Genomic DNA, 12,963 nt, shown 5'->3' with positions numbered 1-12,963 from the left:
GTGATGTAATCAAAAAATGTAATCAGACATCTATCCATTTTCTGTAGTCTTTGCCTTGGAATCTATCCCACGACCCACATGCTTTGGGTAAGAGGCGGACTACACCCTGGACTGGTCACCATTCAGTTATAGGGCACACACAGACAACCATTCACATTCACGCCAAATGGACAATACAATTACTGTGCATGTTTTTGGAATGTGGTCCAACCTCAAGCAAACAAAAGTAGAGTTTTCCCACAATGCTGGTCACATTATCAAATTTAATTTAGAAAAGATGTTTGTTTCACAAGTTGAGAGGTTCAAGAGCCACTATGTAAAGTTTACATGTTCTCTCCATTTGGCTACTCTAAAATATATTTAAGGTAAGTGTGAATATGAATGTTTGTTTATCAATATGTGCCCAGCAATTAGCTATAGTGACTACTCCAGATTTCATCCAGCCTCTTGGCCAAAGCCAGCTGTGACCAGTCGGTCCCATGAATCTCGTGATCTATTATAATTGGTGCAATAGAAAATAAATAGCTGGATCTGGTAAATTTGTCTATATCGTTGGCCTTGTGTCTATGTTGTTAACAATGTCATTATGCATTCAGTAATATTTACAGGCTGCATTAAATTTAACGCCTGATTGTTTTGTAATTAAGTAAATATGGCTGTCCACTGAAAACTAATGGTGATGCTGGTGGTAAACCGTATTTAATTCAAAAGATCTGGGTGTTGCGTTATGATCTCTGTTAAAAGTAATTGAGAGTTCATCTTGTTCGATTGACTAATAAAAACATTTAGTGGCAGCGTCACATTAATCATGCTGCAGCCCATATAATTAACAAAATATGTTTTTAGTGAAACTATCAATGCAATTACACACAAAAACATGTCATTGCTGTTAGTGAGTTCTTTGTCTTTAAGTTATGTATTCCCTTTAGATTATAGCTCCACCCACTTTCCGAAAACATGTTTCCATGTGTTAAGCACATAAATAGGGGGTTTAAACAATGAAATAAATAAGAATGCTGGTCCCATGCCTGTCATTTGTCATACAAACCAGAAGCAGAAATTAAGCAAATACAATAAATTCTTCTGTTATTGTTCATGTAATATTCTCTCTGTATGAATTGAATATGGAAAAACAGAAGTTACTGTTTTATGTTTATGCAGATTTCATCCATTGCATGGATCTCCTTTTACCATATAGTTTTACTTTGTGAATTTATCTTCAGCCTCACAACATTTCCAACCATTATTTGGTGCGGCAGCTTTTCGCTGCGGAAATGACAATTCTCAGGTATAGTGAAAAGGATGCATAACCTCTAAATTTGTGACAGCAGGGGCAATAATCTGATTGTGATTTTGCCATTACTCTTTTAGGAGTGGCATGAACATGATGAGGGAGTCACCATGGAAGAACATAAGGAGGCTAATGACTTAATAGCCAGTCTGGGATGAACCTGGATGGCTGCCAGATAGACCCGCATTAATTACAGAAAATGTATGTCTTGAAAAATGGCACTGGTCATGCTCCTGTGCACGGAGATCTTTCAAAGTGAAGGTTCAATTCCTAGGTCAGTATCTCTGATCATCTATAGTTACTTATAATAATTGACCAATTCATTATTATTAATCAGGTCAATGTTTGATTGACTGCATGTAGATGAGCTAATTTACTGTTTAAAGATGGACAAAGGACAGACGGACTGGCCGACGAATGGATGGATGTTGGATATGTGATTATAATCAATGATATTCATCTATATAAAGACTGATCATATTAGAGTTCTCACGATGATTTAACAAGGTGTTAACAAAATGTGTCAATATGCACTTTTTTTTAAAAACATAAATCTATGCAAGTGCTTACATTTTCAAATGATCATTTAACATTCCTAAGAAATCATAATGTCCCATCACTGGTGAACTATATATTTAAAACAGGCCTGTGGAACAACATGATGGTGATCCCTGGTTTGGAACATTCACAAAAATCCCCCCCATCCCATAAATATATAATCTAATTCCAAACATGAGAATCCTCTTATTCTTTGAATGGATTTTTCCATAGTTGAGGACATTTAGTCTAACTTTCATTTCGGATTGATATTGTGCCATCTGTGTACGAATGTGGTTTTCTGGCTGAGAATTACAGCTTCCAGATTTGAAGGCGGTGCGTTTGACCAAAGCAGTTACATCAGCTGTCTTTTGCAACACCACAGTAACCATGAAAAACAGAAATTAAATTCTCTTACTTTGGACATCATCAACGTCTAGAAATGATGTCCATGATGTTAATAAAAATCAAAATATCTGCTATTTTGATGAATACAAATGCTTGTTTGTAATTCAAGGAGCTGCTTGCATGTAGACTGAATTTGGTCGACAGTCTACCTTTGCCTCTATACACTAAATTGCAACAATTGTTTTAAAGACATGTAACATGAGCAAATCAAATACACATCACATGATTTATCAAGGTTGAGGTCAGATGTCTATTTAGTGTAGAAGTTGTGTTTTACACTTTCATTAAAGAAATGGCCTGATAAAAACATGTTACCATAGGTCAAATCAAGCTCTCCTGTCCCTCTGGTTGTAAGGCACAATTTGTAGTTTTTAATTACCATGCATGCTTTGAGAACATGGGTGGAAGCTTTACTACCCATGAAAAGTCATGCAAGCACAGCGAACATATTTGAGCCCCACACGGGAAAGCCAGAACTTTGATTGAACTGTGAAGCACTTGCAAACTCTTTAAATTGTACAGTGGACAAGGCTGCGGCTTCTCCTCTTTGGAGAGGCTTGGACGATTGTAGAGTGCAAGAAGGGATTGTCAGAAGGCTGGGAAAAGAACAAAGAACATGGCAGAAGTGTAAAAAACTCAAACTCAATGAAAAGTGTTGAGGATATGGCAGAATAATGAAGTACAAGACTGGCTTAAAAACAGGCAGCTGCTGATTTGTTGGATAAGATGCAGATGTTGGCTTGCAATAGGCCAATGTCCAAACCTACAATTGCACATACGCACTCACAAGGGAATGGGGTGGGACTTAGAATGCTGAGACGGCAGACCTGACAACAAGCACTCTATGTACTATAATATTATGCATTGCCGTGCATTGTAAAATAATGCCCTGATCCATAAGAGATGTTTTCCAAGTATCTGTTGTGTGGTTTGAACAACTCCACACAATGACCATTGGGAGTCACAGAATTTGCAGCGGGCCAGAGACATGGTGTTGACAGAAAATGTATGGAAACAACAACGCTATCAGGGTCATTGTTAACTTGCCATGCAAAATTAAATGACCATGCAAATTGTCAGAATTTCTATAATTTCCTTTGAGACGTGTTTCATAATGTTTGGAGCAGCAAAGGTCCTGCAGGGCTTTTCCTCGATCATTAAACTGTCATATAGCTGGTAATTACAGGGTAGAAAATGTTTTTAGTTTCATAAGACAAAATCTCAAAAGGCATCTCACCAGTGGTGTGAATTTTGTGAATGGTGGGCGGGGGGGGGGCTTGTGTATTCCATGGCATTCCTTTTCATTTTAATTGTATCAATCTGGTGTATTTTGACAGTCTCATGAGGAAAACATTTGCATAAAACAATCACCTAAGACAATAGTTCTCAAAGTGCCTTTTGACTTTTCATGGTCACCTTAGCATTTTATTTACGTATCTATTGTACCGTAGCGCCAGGACAACAATTCCATTTGAGGTCAGAAGTCATTGAAAAACGCGTCACCTAATTGAGTCAACAAGTGTTTTCAATGTTTAAAGTAATATGGTGAAAAAAGTAACAGCTCTTAAAAGCTTAGAAAAAACTGCATGACAAGAAAAAACAGTGATTCACATTAAGACTAAATGTATGTTTTAGGAATAACAATTTTCCATAGTTTTGATTAACACCGGAACTTATGCCATTAAATTAGCAGCTCGAATTTAATGTTATGTCATCACAGTGGTACTTGGGTTGCCAAATGTAAAAGGTTCAAAAAACACTGGACTCCTTGTCGGATGCCCATTCAAACATGCACATCTATCTTTTGTGGTCATGGTGGGTGATTATGTGGATCTACACAAATATTCCTCCGCCTGAAGCAGCAACAGAAGGGTGCAATCCACCTCTCAGACAGAACACCATAGCCTCAAAAATCAGACTAACTGAATTTCATCCCACCATATTCAACGCCATGCAAACCACAAATGACCGAGTTGAAATACTCAGGCCACACTCAGTAGCTGAGCTGCTTCTAGAAATTATTTCCATGAAATTCAACTCATGGCATCATGAAGAATGCTCCAATTCAATTGTTCAGTGGAACAGACTGACCATAGTAGTAGGCTCAGATCTCTATACACTGAATACCCCCCATAAATCCCCCCGAGAGCTGTACTGCAATGCCTTATCCACACTTACATGTGGAATTGATAGGCCCATTCACCCTGGAGTGGGGATTAAAACCTTTGAGCAAAAAATAAATCAAATAAAAATAACAAAAACAATAATAGAGCAAAGACATTTTCAGTGTCCCGACTTTTGGAATGGCAACATGTAAAAGTAAAGGTTTTTTTTCCTTGTCATTTTAAGTGTATCAGTTTCATGGATTATTTGTTTTTGCGCTGACATACAGTGGCGTGAGATTAATAGCGGGAAGTACGACAACCATTCACAAACAAAAGCCCACTGGGTGTAAAAAAGGCCTGTGGTGCAATCAAAGCCATTGCTATAAATTTGACCTCTCTCTGAATGATGAAAAACGACTATTAAATCCTGAAGACCTAAATCTAAAACCTAATTTAAACGATGGAGGGGGCTACAATCTTTATTTGCCAGCACTACTGGGGAGCCACATACTTCGCACAACAAAAAAATGCCATTTTAAATAAGGTCAAAATACTTGCATGCCTGAGGGATATGTTTAATTTAATTTGATTGATTTCATCATAACCAGTCCATAAATATTGTCAACAGATTAAGAAAATCTGGTGAAAATGTCAGTGGCAGGGCTGAAAACCAACATTTGACTGTGTGTCTTGAACCCCCGGACAGCACTGCATTAAAACCAGCACCACTGTGAAAATGATATTGCCACATAGGCTCAGGAACACTTCAGAAAAACAGTGTCAGTTCAAACCGTTCATCTCCACAAATTAAAACGTTATCATGCAAAGCAAATGCCATAACTGGAAATCAAAAACACCCCAAAACGTTTCTCTGGGCATAAAATCATCAGAGATGGACTGACACAAATTGCTAAGTGTGCTATGTTGAATGCTATCTCTGGCAGGCCAAAGACGAAAAAGATTCTCAGGAGAGTTATCAGCACAAAATTCATAATGATTAACGATTAGCATCATTGGTTTTGGATAATTTTCCAACAAGTGACTCTCTCATTCAAGCGCTTGGTTCCAACAAGAGCTGCTGAGGTCGAAGGTCAATACAGCAATTGAGTGCTTGTGTTTTTATAAAATAGTTTCCTCTCTGCTAATTAGTAACCACCGCAAAATCATCACTTACTGTCCCAAAGCACTCTCGGGTTGCACTGCACATTAAATCATCATGTGTGTCCACGCGGGCTCTGGTTGCCATCAGTAAGGCAACACTGAGTCCTGGCCCCTAAGAAAAGAGCCTTGGTGATGAAGAGCGTCTGCAGGATTAGCCATGCGAAACATATGGGTTGGCAGCTACTATGTATCCACAAATCACCCTCTGTAAACATACAGTAGTGTGTGTTGCATATATGGAACACTTTAGACTCACTGCAGCCAGAGGATGGCAGTGTACATTGTTCCTGTCTGTGGTACAGATGTTCAAGGCTTGATAATAGCTGACAGCAGCAGTCTGGGGGGTCTTCAATGTTATAATTCAGGGTCTCTCCTCGCCACACACTTTGAGGGTTTCCTCGTGGAACTTTAACTCATCAGCAATTTTTTTTTCTTTTTAAATGTTATCCTCAGGCGTTGAATAGACTTCATTAAAACACACATGACACAAATGCCAGGATCTGTTTGTGAAAGTTGGACATCTGGCTTGACGAAAAGCAAAAGCTTTCTAACCGTTGAATTGTATCCGAGAATGCACAGACTGCTAATGGCATTCTAATAGTAGAGATGCATTATGGTGCTTAGCAGAACACTGCAGGCTGTTCTATTGAAAAGCATTGATATCGATTTGGTACAAAGCAATAGTATTGTGGGTTACATAAACGCAAATAAAATTTAATGATGTGAGATGAACCATAGTGGAATAAACATCAAGCTGTAGCTTACTCTTTTCTGCATCATCGTACCAACTCCTGACTGACCACAGCTAAGCAAATTTTTCCCCTTTTCCATTGGCAAAAGCAGGGAGCACTATATTTGTAGTACGTGGCCTTCTTGGATTCAAACAATTGAAAACAAAACAAAAAAACACTTATAACTTATAATTCACTGTCTTTGCTATCGATCCACATTTTTGTTGGGCTTGACGTCTCCTCTCAAGCTGCCCACATTGTGGAAAAGCAATGTACATACTTACATAACAACATGTGTCATGGAATAGCGTGGTGCTGTGATCATTGTTCAATTTATAATAAGCAATGAATAGAAGTCACAGTGACAGAAATTTTGCTGTCATTCACCACTAGTCAACATCATTTAACACAATCCTCTTTGATAAAATATAATTTAAAACACATTTAGCTCTTAGCTGGGCACGCAGTAAAATAGTGTTATGAGTAAATATCATTCCAATGAATGGGATGATATCTTCATGTACTGTACATTTCATAATACGTTGACAATAAAACTACAACAGTTCAAGGTTGTCATCGCCAGTTTAGAATTAAGATAAACAGTGCTTACAAGAAATATCGACTTGCATTTTGTCACTGTCTTTTTATCTGATGAAATGGTTTGTAAACTATGAAACAAAATACTATAGTAGGGTTATTATGTTTCCGTGGCAGGAGACCATCTAATTATCCAGAGAAAACTGTCAGGATTTTTGGCATCCATCATATTGCTCAGGATCACCCTAGAGTAATTCATTGCAGACAAATACAGATTTTTGATTTGTGTATTTTGGCATATACATCGTCATACTTCATCACAATTTTTATTGCATGCACCAAACAAACAGAACTTGCGTAAATGGGATGAAGCAACCTTGTTTATTGTACCCCCCAATTCCAACCAAAGATTTTGCTTACATAACACATTAAGATATACTTTCATTTTATTCGTATTTGTTCGCAAAAACCATGAGTGACTGATTCAATGTGCAAACAACAGAATGACATTTCAATTTTTAGTACTATGTTAATCATTTTTGATTCAATTTGTTTTACATCACCTAAAAGCTATTATTTATAATCTTTAAATCACATTCATTTTCATTAATTTAATTTTACAGTGTCCTTTGTACTTCTTTTTCAAGTGTCTAAATGTCCAAAATTTTTGAGAGTCGCAGCCTACCAGACCGCAGAAACCAAATGCGCAGCACAAGAGAAGCCGCCACACCCTTGCACACTTTTTCATTCGTTCCAATGTCCCAAAGTTTGGTTAAATAGAGTGCCACAGCTCTGAACTTAGTTAGAAAATGTTTTCAACTGTCAAATGTGAACTGTTCATTTATTTATTCTGCTATTTTGTCACGGTTTCTTCAAGATGTCAACACTGGAATTATCAAGTAATCATTTACTTGAGAAGTGGCAATTGATGCTGTCATCATATTTCTCTCAAAATGTATAAAAAGTCACAGAAAGGAAGTTTGTATGAAAGAATATCTGTCTAGATCTCACTCAAGTGTGCAAATATTGACAAAACCGTCCAAGTGCCCGCCGCGCAATTTTTTTTCCATCGGCTCCCTCAAATTGTTCAGTCATGTGTATTACTACCTCACTTGGTTTTCATCTGTCATGTATTAATTATGCCCACATTAGTCTTTCCTCGCTGTTAATTAGTGCAGAAAAGTTGATAACACACGTACATGTACGAATTCATTAATTAACCATTTTCTCTTCCAGACATAGCAGATGTCAGCTTGACTACATTCAAACTCTTCTGCAGCTCACAAACCTGTGAACAGTCTTAGATCATTTATCATACGCTGTACGCCAACTGCACTAAATAAATGAGAAAAAAGTTTTAATCAGCAAAAACAAATTGGAAGATGTTGAAGAGCGCTTTAGATCTCAGACGCATGAATGAAATTGTTGGTAAACTTATGTTAATGAAATGTAAGGTTATGGCGGGATTGACAAACTGGAGTGATAAGATATAGTTCTAGCACGTTATATTTGTTGTTGAGTATTCAAATCGACTGACGCAAGATTAGGTGCTATCTTAATATGAATGTAATAATGTTTTATATAATGTTAAGGTTCTCATTACTATTTAGCCTGTGATCTTCCAGTTGTGGTTATTGATTGAGGGGACAGATTACAAAGGGAAATTAGACTAAAAAGGTTGTATGTCCATTTGAAATGTATTCGTTCGTAATGAGACAAGTACTCTGCTCAATAGAATACACTTGTTTTTGTGTTTCCAAGAGCTGATTCCAATTACTTGTAAAGTTCAGACTATTTAGCAGCTATGAAGTATGACAGCGCAACAACAACGCTCTCACGCTCCGGTGGTAAATGTGGAAGTGATCAACAAGCTCCATTCCAGCAGGATGAGTTCTTCACTTTCTTTGTATGACTGAGATTAGAAAAAGGGACGCTTCATCTCGCCTGATTCAGACAACAAAATGTTATTTATTAACATCCTTCATTTCTACTTAAGGTGTGTGATTATTGGCTCCACCGGCAGGACGATTAATGGAGCTGCTCAACCCACATCTTTTGGTGACTATACGCTTTCTGTATGCACTGATGGAGCCTACTATATCTTTCCATTCTCAAAAACGAGCGAGCCAGCGTGTTGTGTTCAATAACAAATATTTCCTTCACATTGAAGCCATAAACAGAACCGAACAGACTCCAATGACTTAAATCGCTGTTGCATTAATATTATCAATGAGAAAGCTGCAAACACTTAAAACTAAAGAATAAATAAAAATATTTGTGAAAGTGAAATTATAACCAGAGACAGGGATTTGAAAAAAATGCTAAAAAAACAAGTTTGACATAAATACAGAGTACTTTAACAGTAATTAAGAAAAGACTGAAACAATAAAAAGATGATTAAATCTTCTGTTATTTCATTCCAATTCGTCAGCTAAATTGTTTCAGATCAGATTATATTTATTTGTTAGTTCACGCATTAAATATGGAGTTCATTCACTCCAAAATAATTACTTTTGTTTTGCTCAAAAATTTACGTAAACACAAATCAAAAATATTATTTATTATACATTATTTTGACTCATTTGTTCTGTTCCTTTTTCCCCCTAGTCTTTCTTCCTTTCTTTTCTCCTGTTTCTTTCTTTCTATGCCAGGATCTGAATCCAGAACTGTGAGGCAGACATGTTAACCACTCATGCATCGTGCAGGCCCAGTTTTCTTCACTGTATGTATGTGCTTTCCGTAATCCTTCTGAATTTCCTCAGTCCATTTCCTGACTCATGATATTGTCCTGATATTTCCTTCCTTTCATTCAAAGTTCTTTTTTGTGTTCATGTTTTTTTGTGCTTCCTCTCTGTGTCCTTTAAAAAAATACAGAAGCAGTCTATGGTAACTAGAGTTTACGTCATATACACTTCCCACTTAAAAAAAAAAAAAGTTGTTTATTTTTCTTTAATAAAAACTCCATGTCAAAGATATTACTTGAGCCTTTTTTTCGGCAAAGAGATACGCATTCACCAGATAAAAGATCTTTTGGGGTATGGAACGGCCTAAAAAGAAAAAGTAATTCCTGAGAATTACAGGTTTGTTTGGTTTTTTTTTTTATTTGTTTTGTAATACAATTGTCAGTGCATGCGGTCAAAATTGTCATTTTTACAAGCATCCAATAAAAAGTGATTTAATCATAATGGTGAGTTAGACCTGTGCAAAGCCAAGTAGTTGTGAGAGCATTTCAGTTCCTTACTCAAGGACAAATTCTATTTGACTAAGCTATGTTTGCAGCAATCCATTATTATTATCATTATTATCAATTCAAATAGTGCATGAAGGGATACAAAGAAACAGAGTTTAAATGGACCCGCTTGATCCAAAAAGATGGCAAACCACAGGCAAGCAAGCCAGGTCATTTTATCAACATCATCCAATTAATCCGTGTAGATAAAGCCATCTGGGTGGTTCCCTTAAGAAAAAGTCCTTTACTCCTTATACACATTAGCCAAAGGACATTGACCAACTTGATGTGTGTGTGTGTGTGTGGGGCGGCGGGTACACACCTCTAACAATAGGGCACGATTGAAAGTTTATTCTTCTGTTTTCCTGCTTTTTAAACATATTGTATTATTTTCTCACTCTTTAGAGTGCTTGTTGGTCTGGCGCACACACTCACGCTCTCACTCACTCACTCACTCACTCACTCACTCACTCACTCACTCACTCACTCACTCACTCACTCACTCACTCACTCACTCACTCACTCACTCACTCACTCACTCACTCACTCACTCACTCACTCACTCACTGACACACACAATGTAGGTGGTCCTAAATACTCTTAAGACAACAAATAGTATAATAATGTGGAATTAATCTAAATTGACTCAAGATCAATAAAAAACATTCTCAAAAACATGAAACAAAAAACAAAGTTCTCTTTTGTGGCATCCTGTTTGTTACTATTTAGCTGTGACGTGCGGTACACTGCACACATCACATTTCACTATAACAAGACAGTCCATGGACAAAATTGTAGGTGGTCCTGAATCCGCCTCATACTCTTAAGATAACAAATAGTATAGAGATAAGGAATGTATCTAATTTGACTCAAGATGAATGAAAAACATTCTCGAAAACACAAAAAGTTCTCTTTTGTGACATCCTATTCAGCTGTGACGTGCGGTACATTGCACACATTACATTTCAGTATAACGAGACAGTCCACGGCTTAGAGCTCAAGACCATACGGTCAAAGGTGTTGTGAATTTTTAATGGTATGCTCTTAAGGAGCAAATTATGTGAAGTCAAATTTATGATTCTTAGTTTCCCAGAAATCATTATTGAAGCAAAAGTCACTACAATAAAATAAATATATAATCATGGGGTTATTTCGGATTTTACCATGATTGCAGTCTTGTAAGTAAATATAGTACTAACATTTGGACATTACAGTTGCTATCATCATTCATCTGGCGTGTTTATTTTAAAATGCATTTTTGAGGAAGGTCTGCATTGTGTCACTGATCATATAAGGGATCAACCATATGCTTTGCCTACAAGTTATAATCACTTGGTAAACAAATGTACAGAAAACTTTCAAACATCAATTATGGCTGTTAATGGACATACTAGAGACCTTGTGGCACAACAAATTCACTGCCTTCTTAATTTCACTAAAATCACTAAAACTGTTGCCGAATTTGCATTGGCTCCAAGTCCACTTAAGATGTTTTCTTACTAACCTATAAAACATTGCATGGCTTAGCGCCTTCCTATCTTGTCGACCTAGTTGTACCTTACATTCCGTCCCAAAACCTTTGTTCGCAAAACGCTGGTCTTTTAATGATCCCAAAGGCCAAAAAGAAGTTCACAGGATCAAGAGCATTCTCTATTCGGGCTCCAGCGCTTTAGAATGCTCTACCGATAGATATCAGAGCTGCTACCTCAGTAGAAACATATAAGACGCGATTAAAAACACAATTTTATGCTATGGCCTGTAATTAACCTGTGTTGGCCGATTCGGCTGCAGTTTGTGCTCTGCTCTCTTTCTCCCAGTATAGGCATGGCTGTGAGTCTGGTCAACCTGTGTGCCGCCCAGCCCCTCGACTAACCGAGGCTCTCTGGCCTTCTGGGAACAAAGATTTGTGAACACAAAGCTATCTTGGTTGTTGATGTTTTTTGTTTTAGATCTTTGTGTTATCTTTCACACATAATCCCAAATCTTTCTTCCTAAGTCTGTCTTTTTTCCCCTCAACTTTCTGCAACAATAAAGCTGCTTAACCATAAAATGAAATGTGTTGTTTCTGTGTCATAATGGTGAGTAGTTTTCTCCAGGGTTCCTGACATGAATGCTGATTACTTTTGTGAGCAAGCCCCTCTTCAGACAGCAGCTTTGAGACAGGGCATGCAAAAGGAGATCACAACCCCTTTTCTCAAAATTTGACAGCCTGTCATGGGAGAAGACGTGGAAAGCACAAGGTAAGTGCTCAGACGATTGAACAGTTCTGTTGAACTGTTAATAGTCACAGTTTAGCTAGCATTACAAACATTGGCTTGGGACCTGTCTCTCCGAACTGGTTTGACGATTGCAATTCGGTTTTCGTAGTCATCCAAAACTAACTGTACTAACCGACATTTTCCATCAATAACATCATATAATCAACTTTATCCTGGATTAAAATCATTGTGACGTTGTTATTGTGATGTTTAACACACATATTTGAAAATGAGGCTGTAACATAACACAATGTGGAAAAAGTGAAGTGCTGGAAATAACTTCCAGATGCACTCAATGTGCAGTGCTTTGGGGTGGCTTCACAACACCCATTGATTTTGATCAGATAAGATATAATCTACTTTTCATCATCATTCACATTATGAGATACAGATGCACAATTAAATTCAGTCCCAAGTGGTACACGACAGCATTACTATACAGACACTCAATTTGCACCCTTCAGGTTATTCTGCACACATTGATGGTATCTTAATAAAAAAGACACAAGCAGAATTAGGCCCCCGCATGTTGCAGACCACTTGCACAACACCCAATCGTCTTATCCAGCATCAACCACCAATATGAAGTCCTTCAACAGACAAGCATAGCAGTGCAACATATTAATAAAAAAACAAAACAAAAAAACATTCACTGCCACCAGTGGATAGTTTTGTAAACATCCAATTGATCAGCTTTTCCATGTGA

At 37.3% G+C, this 12,963-nt stretch overlaps 1 protein-coding gene across 1 annotated transcript in view; it reads right to left on the bottom strand.

Annotated features, from left to right (window-relative positions):
• tspan9a (tetraspanin 9a) overlaps positions 1-12,963 on the bottom strand; it is a 168,393-nt gene that overhangs the window by 139,977 nt on the left and 15,453 nt on the right. The window lies entirely within an intron of this gene.

The sequence above is a fragment of the Syngnathus floridae genome, chromosome 6, assembly GCF_059516105.1.
Source record: "Syngnathus floridae isolate MCC-2025c chromosome 6, RoL_Sflo_1.0, whole genome shotgun sequence".
In the NCBI taxonomy this organism is placed as follows: domain Eukaryota; kingdom Metazoa; phylum Chordata; class Actinopteri; order Syngnathiformes; family Syngnathidae; genus Syngnathus; species Syngnathus floridae.
This window is presented reverse-complemented; position numbering and strand designations above follow the sequence as displayed.